This window comes from Triturus cristatus, chromosome 2_2, assembly GCF_964204655.1.
Source record: "Triturus cristatus chromosome 2_2, aTriCri1.1, whole genome shotgun sequence".
Lineage (NCBI taxonomy): Eukaryota > Metazoa > Chordata > Amphibia > Caudata > Salamandridae > Triturus > Triturus cristatus.
The window spans coordinates 185575691-185588254 of NC_140582.1; positions in this window are offsets into that span (position 1 = coordinate 185575691).

Genomic DNA, 12564 nt, shown 5'->3' on the forward strand with positions numbered 1-12564 from the left:
AATGGATTAGGGTGCCATAATCAATCCTGGCAGAGTAAACATTTAGAGACAAATTTGCACATAGAACAGATAAACCCATGCCAATGACCATTCATTATATTCAGCTATGGCTGAAAAGGAAAAGAAATTACAACTGTGTTGCTCCAATTTCATTAACGTATCTGGTTCCAAAAGCATACTGCTGCTGATTTGTTTCTATGCGTGTATATGAAGAATCACAGATGGTGGCGTACTTTGGGGCACTCACGCCTTATTTTGATCCAGCTGCCCAATGCGACCCCTCATCTGATACACTAAGGTGACGCTTCCTTAGCAGACATTTTGATCCTTTTCATGGTGGGGCAATCCTGGTACATTGAATCATAGTGTATTCAGCGAAGGATAGAACCTATGAGGATTTGTTGATTTTGTCCGATTCTTCATTCAGAGGCTACGTTTCTACACATATACAAAAGGTATGCAGTTCCTAATAAAAAGAAAGAGATGAAAGACAGATCCTAACTGTATGGTATCCACCAGTAAAATGCAGGAGAGGGATCTCCTTGTTGGAAAAAGACCCTCACACACCTGACAAGAAGGTGTCTTGCTTCATCATCGGGTCTGCTCCTACTCGGGCCGGCGCTGCAATGCCCGATCAGGCGCCCGTGATGGGGCCTACTTAACGGAGATCTTTATTCCCGAAGCCGACAGGTGAAGTGCGAGTAAGGGTCTCACTCGCACTTCACCTGCTGGCTTCGGAATAAAGATCTCCGTTAAGTAGGCCCCATCACGGGCGCCTGATCGGGCATTGCAGCGCCGGCCCGAGTAGGAGCAGACCCGATGATGAAGCAAGACACCTTCTTGTCAGGTGTGTGAGGGTCTTTTTCCAACAAGGAGATTACTCTCCTGCATTTTACTGGTGGTTACCATACAGTTAGGATCTGTCTTTCGTCTCTTTCTTTTTATTAGGAACTGTATACCTTTTGTATATGCATAGTCTCTGGGGTACGTATGCTGGACCTTATTATCAAAAAAAACCCTCCTTTTTGTTCTTTCCCCTTGACTTGGTTTCTACGTTTCTACACAGCCTCCTTTAATTTGAAGGTTTTATGTAAATTAGTTTTTGAAAAACCTGAGCTATAGATCCTTTGAAAGGCGTGCAGCAGAAAGCTATGATACCTTGAGCCTGTCTTTTTTTGCTAGTTACAAACATAGCATTCATTCGCGGAAATTAAAAATAGCTTAAGCTCAATTCAATTCCAAATCTCTGGTTCAACTCTAAGAAGGATAGACACCCCTCCCTCTCTACCATCTCATCTAATGTGTTTTATATTTCATTCTCGATTGGCATTACTATTTATCACTGATTTCTCTTAACAAATATTTCAAATAAACTATAATTTTAAGAGATTGTTTATCCAGTCTGCAAGTTGGATCCCCAGTCTTTTACATTTCTGATGTTACCCTATTCTAAGTAATACATTTGTTCCGAGCACACTATCCATTTGATTTTGTTTCCCTAGATCTCCATCACTGAGTGATTAGAGCACAAACCACCAGAGGTCTAAAATAAATCATTGTCTCACTGTGAGTGACTCTGGGGCAGCCTGCCTGTCACATCGGGTCTGCCTTACCGGCCTCATTCCCGACTCAGCTGTATATTTTTCACAGTACCTTGCTGCTATGTTGTGGTCCTGCCATCATTTGGAAGACTGCTACCTGGTCTCCGCAGCTGCCCCTTTGTCACTTGAGTCTCTCTGTTCATTGGAGTATACAGTCAGGTGTGTGTCACTACTTGCATGCTATAGTCTTAATAGTAAGTCTGTGCCACAAAGTGTGCTCCATTCAGTTTTACTTCAAAGTGTAAGACTAGTATGATGTGTATCAGGGTTGTTTTAACAGCATTATAGGCCCTCGTGTAAGGCAGTGCACTGGGTCCTGCCTACACAACCACTTGCAGGAATCAAAATGTTTATAGCAAAATTAGTGTTAAATTCTGGTCTGCATGGGGCCCCTATGCTTGTGGGCCCCTGAGCAACTGCCAAGCATGGCCATGCGTTAAGATGGTACTGATGTGCATGTCTAGTTCCAGACAGCAAGCTAGTGACAGACAGCCACATACCACTGCCAGAAAGGCAGTGTGACTTAAGAGCCAAGGGCCCAATTCACAAAAGTAATCTGAGACAAAATCCGAACTTTATGCCTTTCGCTATTCACAAAGGGCATTTAGGAGTAGAAAAGTTAGGATTTTGTCTGAGTTAAACTTAAGTTTTACGTAAGTTAAACTTAAAACCTAAACTTAAGTTTAACTGAGACAAAGTCCTAACTTTGCTACTCCTAAATGCCCTTTGTGAATACCGAAAGTCGTAAAGTTAGGATTTTGTCCCTTTGTGAATACTGAAAGTCGTAAAGTTACGATTTTGTCTCAGATTACTTTTGTGAATCGGGCCCCTTGACTTTGCATCTTGCAGTTACCAAAGCATTACAACAGGTTATTTTGTGTATCTCTTGCATCACTCTTGTTACTAGATGGAAACAGTATTGGGTTAGTGTCACTCAATGCCACTTCAACTAATTCAGTTTTGTACTATTGCAACGCTATGTTTGTTCACGAAACAATCTGCCTTCGTGATTCTAGAAATTCCTCTTTAATTTCCGTGATTCCTCATCTGCAAAGATGAAATGGTCTTGTGACTTAAAAGCTTGCATATGAAATAGGGTGAACAAATTCTCAGAACCAAAAACCAGTATAGCCATGACCATAGATATAGTACGAAATGTTACCACAGATCATGGACGTAAAAGTAGTACAAAGACAACATCCAACAACACTAGACTACTATAACCCTCCTGCTAGAAGAAAACTATATGTAAGAAAAGGAACCATGCTTTAAAAGTTGTGCACTTTGTTCTAGCTAGTAAAAGTTGTGACTAGTCAATGGAAGAGAATAGGGCTTTCAAATTGCCAAATGCCACGTAAGCAGGTCATTTAGTCTGTTTTTCTCTGCATTCTAGGATTTCGGGACTTTAAACCATGTATTTATAATAGTAATATAAAACTACAAGTACAATAAAGCAAATGATATACAGGACCTGATTGAATACATTTCAATTTGTGGTTCTATATTAATTATTGTGAACACTCACTCTACCCTCTTTGAAAAAAGGATTATGTCTTTACCATTGGTGGCTAAAATTTGCGCAGGTGTGAGGTGGGCGGGCCATGCATGCCCACACACATACTCACACTCACCCATCTACGTGCACACTCACTCATACCCATACATTCACAAGCACACAGACATACACCCACCATTCACAAGCACATACACTCACCCATTTATAGCATGTGTGGACTAATGGACATAACTTCATACTTACATACATGCATGAACAGTGGGCGGGACACATACACACACATTCTTACTCACACTCATCCATATACATGCACACTCACTTACACCCATACATTCACAAGTGCACACATATACACCCACCATTCACAAGCACATACACTCACCCATTTACAGCAAGTATGGACTACTGCACATATATTTATACATACACACATGCATGCATGCATGCAGTCAACAAACATGAAAAAAACCTCACAGAAACGCTGATGTGATCTTGGGTTGTGGGAGAGAAGCTTTGGTGGTTCCTGGACGGTTGGGACTGCCATCTCCTCTCTTTGATTGACCTTGTTATGGGTCAGCCAAAGAGAGGAGGCGGCAGTCCCTTATTCGTCACAGAATGTGATTGTGTCAGTGAGACTTCTGACCCCACCTCACTCTGTGATGAGGCGTCACTGATGGACAGTTGGCCCTGTGTATTGACAGTGCTTAAAACTGAAGCGCCCCAGTCTGATTCTTTCTGTGACATGGCCTTGATCAGGAGGCGTAAGACCTACAAGCACATTTACAGGCTGAGAAGGTCACATCTGCAGGCCTGTGAAATCTTCAGGCCAGCAAAGTTCAGCTCACCGATGCCTGTATATTTAGCGCATGTACAGTGCCTGATTGCCTGTCCTGAACATGAAGAGGGTCTGTCAGGATGACCTGATCTTTGCTCAGCCTGACAGACACCCTTCTTTGTTTGCAAAAAGGTGGGGTAGGCGAGACCAATCTGCTCTTAAGAACTAGCAGCACCTGGTCTTTATTAAAAAAGTGTCAGGATGCAGACAGTCCTTGAAAAACTGTGCCTACCTGGGTCGATCCGGGACATCTGGTCACCCCTATCTGTAAACATTCTGTTTTGTTATTAGGTCAAAACATGCTTTTCCTAATGTTTCATTGTTTCATAATATAGCACAATTATAAATGTTTGCTTGACTAAGACCTATGAAACTCATACCACATTTATGGGAGGTCAATATTACTCCCAATTCAGACTGTACTCGATTTACCGCTTTTATCAAGAATTACAATAAACGTGGGCATGCAACACTCACAGTGTTTACTACCTAGCTAAAAGCTCGTTAAGTTCTGGGTGGCAAATGGCCAAAAGGGGGGAACTTCCCTTGTAAAAGGATATGGTAATTTTGATTACCTTAGCAATTCCCATTTCTAGCACTGCACCAAAGGCAGGACTAGCATATTACATAGTGCAATATCATCAGAGGGACAGCTACTGGTGGCGTATCTACGGTGAAATGTCGAGGGCTTATAATTAGAATTACAAGGAAGCAAAACTGGCAGTCATCTGGGGGAAAAGTCTGCAGGGATAATGGATGAGTGTGAGGGGCAGGACCAAGCTGGTCTGTGGAGACAAACCTTCTCAGCTAGGCTAGCTTGAATGCAGGACTCTTGCCTGCCGCTGCTACTACTGTTGCAGCCCTAAGGGACCACCTGTCCCAGGATACTCTGCCCCAGGAGGAGGGGCCGGGACACCAGTCTCGTGCTGAAAAGTGCCTCCGCAGTCCCGCGTCATGGGACGCTTGCCTGCTGCTGCTGCTATTGTTGCCGCCCTAAGGGACTACCTGTCCCAGGATACTCTGCCCCAGGAGGAGGGCCCAGAACACCAGTCTCGCGCTAAAAAGCATCTCTGAACTCCCGCTTCGTGGGACACTTGACTGCCGCTGCTGCTACTGTTGCTGTCCTAAGGGACTACCTGTCCCAGCATACTCTGCCACAGGAGGAGGGGCCAGGACACGAGTCTCGCACTGCAAAGCGCCTCATCACTCCCACGTTGCGTGGTGCTTGCCTGCCGCTGCTGCTACTGTAGCTGCCCTAAGGCACCACCTGTCCCAGGATACTCTACCCCAGGAGGAGAGGCTAGGACACCAGTCTCGCACTGTAAAGCGCCTCAGCACTCCCGCAGCACGGGACGTGCGCCGACCACGCCCGAGCGAAGCTTGGGCCAAGGCTGGGCCCGTCCTTGCCTGTCATTGCAAGGAAGAGGCAGGGCAGGGCCACCTCCCTTTTGTCCACACTCCAAATCTCGCCTGGGCCCTGTTGCCCTTAATGCAAGGTACTGAGTTCGTGTGCCCTTCTATACTTTATTGTTGCTTTTGAGATTGGTCTACATTATTCCCACACATGAAGCTTGCCTGCCCAGGACACTAACAGATTTGTTACTGTTTTTATATGTGTTTAATTGCTCAGCCCCTTCTACGTTTCATTTGGCCACAAAGCCATAGAACCCTGACGTCTCTTTTGATATTGACACTATCAACCCCTAATCTTCTGTCGAACTAAAGTCTAGTAGCATATCGACACAGACTGAGGGTGTGAGTATAAGGTGACGCCTGCTCGGGCACCCTAGACAGTGGGGGTCTAGTCATTTTTCACATGCTAGGTGTCATTAGACCCCCTCAAGCCTAGTTTTGTTCTTTCCTGGAAAAAGCTACCTATGAGGAAAAGAATATCTGGGGGGGGGGATGAGCCCCATGTAAAAACGAGCAAAGCTAAGCTTTCCCGTAGGACTCTTAGGAACAATTTTGTGCTAGATCATATCGATGACCTTTTGGTTGAGTGTGAAGAGATACTAACCCCTTCCAGGATTGCTCCAGTTTGCATACCAGAGTTAAATGTAAAATGTAAATTGATACTTGTATAGCACACTACTCACCCGCAAGGGTCTCAAGGCGCTTGTACAAATACTGCTGTGGAACCCATCCTGGCTTTCCCTGTGAGGCGTCCACTCCTGGGCACCCCCAAGGTGGAAGCCAGGCATCCTTAGCGTTGTGGGGTCTGTTGTGGAGATTAAGCAAGCTATTGCCCAGAGTTGCAGAGTGGGACTCCATGATTGGAATAGGCACCGAGGCAAGAATTATCAGGTCTGTGGAATTTTTTTAGCCCAAGACCCACCGAGGCGGGGAATTGAACCCTGGTCCCGGGCTAGACCTCTGCATCAGGGTCTGCCGCTCTAATCATTGAGCCTCACTTTTCTAGGTCTGTTCAATTGGCTCCAAATCTAAGGCCCACAAACATATTCCTTCAATGTTTAAGAAGTCCACCACACGTAGCACCAAACAGACCCAAGTAACTCGTAATGATACCGCCACCGATGTTAATAACTTGTCCAATTACCCATTAATGCTCGAAATTCAAACAGTTCCCAATACCCAGGCCACTAGCCTTAGATTGAGTAATAGGTTCTTACCACATTTGGACCTAAGTAATGATCAAGAGGGCTGTGTTGATTCTGACAGATTGGTAAAGGGGTAGAAAACTTGACAGGAGGGGTGGGGACAATAGGTGAGGATGAGTATGACCTACAAATGTAAGGCCCATCACAGACTATCCTATTTATTTTCAAACCCATTACTGAAGTTAGCTCGATGAAATCAACAATTAAAGACCTTACTGATCAGGTCAATCTACATGCACCTAGTAGTGTAGGTAGATTTCAGCCCCCTTCCCCGCCATCAAGGAGCTGTGCCACTTCATCTTCCCTAGCACATACAATCTCAACTCAAACTCCTATGAGTGTTGTTCCTGTCATTCCCAAGCCAAATCCCATTGCTACAATCAGGCAAAATGATGTTCTTGGGCCAAATAGAGCCAATCTTCAACCCAGGCAGGCCTCAAATCCAAAATGGGGCTCCCCGCCTATTTCTGAACAGCTGCCCAGATCTCATAGCAATGCTCATTCATATAATAACCCAAAAGGACAGTGTAGGTGCCCAATCTCACCTTCTAAATCCATCTTTATGACCAATGTCCCTAAACTCTCACCAAACCAAAAATATGAAGGGAAGAGTCGCTCATAAACAAAATTGTACATTGGACTTGTGAGGGTCTGCCGTTCAGTAATTAGAGATGACATAATAGGAGCCAGAAGGCTTACTCGCCTCAGCAACCATATGGATTGTATTGAAGTGTGCTTGGCTGATGAGATGGTGGCCCATGATTTGATAGCCCTAGAAGCTAGATTTAGCGCTCCTACATCCTCTTTAATCCAATTCAAGTACAGTTTACCACAGAACCCCGTGCCTGATAGAGCCCAATCTTAGCCATTTACCTTGTTACCGATTCCAATCAGGATGCCAACGACTGACTCACATCTTCCAGCAATCACTTGTGCTTGAAGCCTCCGCTACCACTTCCCCGAAACTCTCAGCACTTATGTATAGATACAAGTTCACCTACCTCTAACTGCCCCACTCGCGATCTGAGCAATGTCATCCTGCACCCCAACGAGCTCTTGTATCCCGGCAGAGGGGTGACCATTGTAGTGCCTGGTACTACTCATGCACAGTTTGCTGTGAACACAGGGAATGCCCTTGTTATACCACCACAAAACTCCACCAGTAGGCGGGAAGTATGTAGTAAGCTCAACGAGGTTTCACGGAATGTGGCTGGGGTAAGATCGAAATTGTCCTTCCACATTGGATACATTTTATCAAATTTTTCGACATATGCATACTACAAGAAACATGGAGTACCATCCTTTCCTATGTGCCTGGCTATGTAACATTTTACCGCCAAGCAATCTCCAATATTAGAGATAATGGGGTAACCCAGTAACACTCAGAACCTGAGTAAGTATGCTAAAGAAAAACAATGGTTTTGTCGGGAAAATCAACTGATTAGCACAAGGTACTTAATACAAATTTAAAGAAATATGTTTTAGTCATATAGCAAAGTAACTCACGCAGAAACGACAACCTTATGCCAAAAAATGAATTTCTTTACTTACATTTTTATATATGCAAATTAATAGAAGGCTGTCTATGACACAAACGGAGATTGAGCCAGTGGTTGTGTAGTACAATTGGTGACTGGTAGTGATCAGTGACAAAGTGCTGTACAGGGGTGACATAAATAACATATATGAAAAACAAAAACAATATTTAGCATGTAAGTCCACAACTCATTGCATAAACCCCAACAGGATATACTATTTTCTTGTTTTGGTCGGGGGATTGCGTGGACTAATTACGACAACAACGTCGACGTTTCAACCTTTAACAGACGTGCAGATTATTAAGCATCAGAGGCGGGTCTTCATCAGGACAGGGGGAAGGGTGACGTCCGTATCCGCTGATTTGTGAGCCTCATAAATGAGCAAATACGGACAAACGAGGACGTCTCTTTCCCACTTTAAACAATTTTTTGATCGCCTTGGTGGCGCTACTTTATTTTATTCCACCGGCTGGTGAAGAAAGAATCTTATGGTTTAAACCGATCAACAATCTATGGATGTGAGTTTGAGGTGTCGGCCGACACCTCCCTGAATAATGCTGCATACTTTGATGTGCTGAATATAAGACTTCAAGTTGTTAGGCTGTCACCCTTCCCCCTGTCCTGATGAAGACCCGCTTCTGATGCTTAATAATCTGCACATCTGTTAAGGGTCGAAACGTCGACGTTGTTGTCATAATTAGTCCACCCAATCCCCCGACCTGAACAAGAAAATAGATGAGCTGGAGGCTCTCTTGGATGACAGGGCTACTCCACCTCCGCTGATTGTGGCTGGCGACGTTAATGTCACCTACGAGCCACTGGATAGAGAGGATAACAAGCTGTGGCATGTCCCCCACCTTGACCTCCCCCCTACAAAAATTGACCCAAAAAGCACTCCAATTAAAAGCGCTTTCCTTGGAGTTTGGTCTAAGGGCAGTAAATGGTCACACTGCTTCTGATTTAAGGGGGGCTAATACATTTAACAGGGCCAACAATTTAAGTCGTATCGAATACATTTTGGTGGACTTCAGGCTGTGGTCCAGAGTGTTCGACATGGGTGTGGGTTCTATTGTGGATAGCGACCATAATCCCTTATAACTCTCATTGAGGTCCCTCTGCCCGTCCTTGCCCGTCAGGGGCCGGAGGAGGCCGGGTCGGGCCACCCCCTTAACATCGCCTGTGGCTACCCCTGAAGGCCAGGCTATCTGCTATAAGGTACTGGTGTGTGTGACTTTTACGTTGTCCCCTGGACTCTATAAGCTAGGATTTGTATAACAGGATTTACCCTACAGCTAAGTTCCATAATGGGTAAAAATCAAAAGACTCTAGCGCCCCGCCCCGTGACGAGGCAACAGGTGGCAGCGGCACAACCCCTTCCCTCACTCACGGCTATCGATAAGATGCTACAAAAAACTATTGGGGTAGTGGTAAATGCTATCGAAAATACAGAGCGAAGGTTGTCCATTACGCCCATGGCACCTTTGGTAGAGCAGGTCGGGGACTATTCATTAACTGTAACAAATCCCCCTGACGTAAGCTCCTTCCTTACGTCATCATTTGCTGACTTACCTTGTGCCCAGGCTTCTTCTGATATTTTAGCCAGCCATATACCCCCAAGTTTGTCTCCACCTCCCCTAAACACTATTGGGAAAAAAAACCCGGGCCCCCAGGAAAGAAGAGGAGGCTTGCTAAGAAGCCGAATAAAAATATATGTTCTAAGTGTGATCTTGCATTAACCACTATCGGCTCTTCCCCAGCAAATATGATAGCTCCTCTCTGGGTTACTAGCTTAATAGCTGACTTTCAGGCTCTCCTAGAACAGACCATTGGTAACCACATTAAATCCCTAGCATCTAGGATTGATAGACTAGTCTCTACCCTTAAAAATAAGGGCCTAGGAAAAATATCCCCAACGATTCCATATGGTAATTCTGCCACTAGTGGAGTAGGCTGCAGTGCTCCCCAATCTGAGATTGCCTCAGTGGCTGACAGTGCTATAGGGAGCAAAGACTTACGACTGATCACAACTAGAAATGACCCAGCTACGGAAACAGTCAGCTCTTCTTTAAGTACACCTACAGTTGCTGACCGTCTCCATTTAGCTGCAACCCCGGTTTTGGCCTCAGCAACCTTAAAAGTCACTTCCAGCGAAGAAAAGATAGAATGTGAACGACATAGTCAGGATAGGGGACCCTCCGCTGTCTCAGCCACATCAAATTCAAATTGACCCTTTATAGGTATATCACCGGAGCGGCAAACTATTAACCTCCCCCCTGAGTCTTTACCATACGTTGTAGTTCTGTCGGGGGTTCCACCTTTAGCCAAGGGAAAAAACTAATCCCATATTGAGTTAAAAAACAAGTATGTACAGTGGTTAAATGTGAATAGACCTCTCCCCTCCTACATCTCTGGAGAAATACTGTTTGCAAGACGTATAGATTGGATCGGGAAGGGTCCCAAAACTATAATAGGGAACTGTGTGGTCATAAATTTCAGGGATACTGCTGCTGTAGAGTATATCTGCGCCATGTCCCCCTCCAGCCTAAACACCCAAATTCTCACTCTCCACTTGTCATACTTTTACCCTGTGCCCCCTCTCAGAATAGTTTATCCTAAAAGAGCTAAATATGATGAGGGCTGTAATGGCTGCCCTATGGAGCGCATCAGGGTCAAGCAAGTTGGGTAGACGTAAACGCCTACCACCCCCCCCTGCCACCCATTGCACATAGTAATAGTTTTAGTATACTGAACCAGGTCGATTGACGCCCACGCGATAAGGAGCTACCTTTGATTAATACCAGTGAAACATTTACCTCTCCGATTATATTGGGGGGAAGCACTAAAAACGTCATTTCAGCAGTGACCACATCCCCTGGTGGTGCGGGCAGGGCGGTAGGGTGTGTTGTGTGGGATGCGGGGGACGCGGGGCTTCTGTGACGAGTTTCTGTTGCAGGGGGGAAGCACCCTGTACAGAAGAAACAGGGAAGAAAGCCCACCTAGAGTCTTCTGCTTGTGATAGTCTTTCCCCCTCGGTAACAGGAATCCTAAAAGGCACTGGTATTGTAGCTGTTGACACCATAAAAATCCTTTCGTGGAATGTAGCTGGCTTAAAAAATAAATTACCTAACCCTGACTGGGGCTCTTTTATGGAAGTAGACAATATATGCCTGATTCAGGAAACTTGGGCATTAGAGGAGAGTGTAATTCCAGGCTACGCAACATTTCATACCCTGGCAGTTTCTAGTGGTAGAGGCCGCCCATCCGGCAGTCTATCCATTTGGGTGGGCACCCATTTGGGCGTCAAAGCTACCCAAATACCAACCAACTCCCCCGATGTCCAATAGGTGTTATTGACACCACTGAATTCACCAAAAATAGCCATAATTAACATCTATTCAAGGCCAGTTAGGCATGGGCAGGAGTCTGATACGATTAAAGTACTAGATCTATTTATCCAGACACTTGACTCCTCAGTTATACTAATAGTTAGTGGGGATTTTAATTGCATATTTGAGCCCTTGGTTAACCCCGATTGGGATGAACAGGATGATGAAGATTCAGTTTGGTGTATCCCGGAGCCTAAGATCCATCCTCTTGATGCATGGACTCGGCTGGTCCTCCAAATAAAATCTTTCTCGCTTGCTACGTCCCTGCGGGCGTGTAATGGGAGACTCGACCCTGATCGTCCAGGAAATCCCACTTTTAATAGGGCAACACAAACATCCATCATTGATTATATCATGTTGGAAACAAAACATTGGGACAAGCTTATAGAATTTAGAGTGTACCCGAGACACGATAGTGACCATAACGCCCTTGTTCTACCACTTAACCCTGGGAGCTTTGGGCTGTCTAACCCCGAAGCCGGCCTTACTTCCAATAAGAACAAGTCACTCCGACTAAGATGGGTGACCAGCTTGCTTTACCATGGTTCGTTGCGATTGCTGATCTGCCTCCAAACGGTCTTGCTGTAAAAATCCATAGCCAGCTGGCCAGTGTGCTGGGGGACGTTCTTTGCCCACTATCCAGACCCAGACGGGGAGGGTCTAACATACACCCCTGGTTTAATGGCACTTGCAGGAAAGCCAAGAAAGATCTTCTTATTGCAATTAAAGACAAGGATAGCCCAAAAACTAGACTATCTCGTACGCTCTATAAAAAGACTGTTGAAGGAGCTAAGAGGGACTGGGAGGAAACAAGGTGGGAAGAGCTGAGAAGTGCGCTCCTGATTAGGGACGCAAAGTTGTTTTGGTCTATTGTTAGTTCAGGCTCTAAGGGGGGAGCGCAGGCTATCATCCCAAATATTGCGCCCCTGTTTGGGAGGCTCATTTTGGTGCTCTATATGCACGCTTGGAGCACGATGACCCATCTTGGCTGGGTTTAAGTTTAACCTCTGGATCTGGCCAGGAGGGAATTGCGTCGCTTTCCCGGCCCCCTGCCCCAGACCCCCCTCACG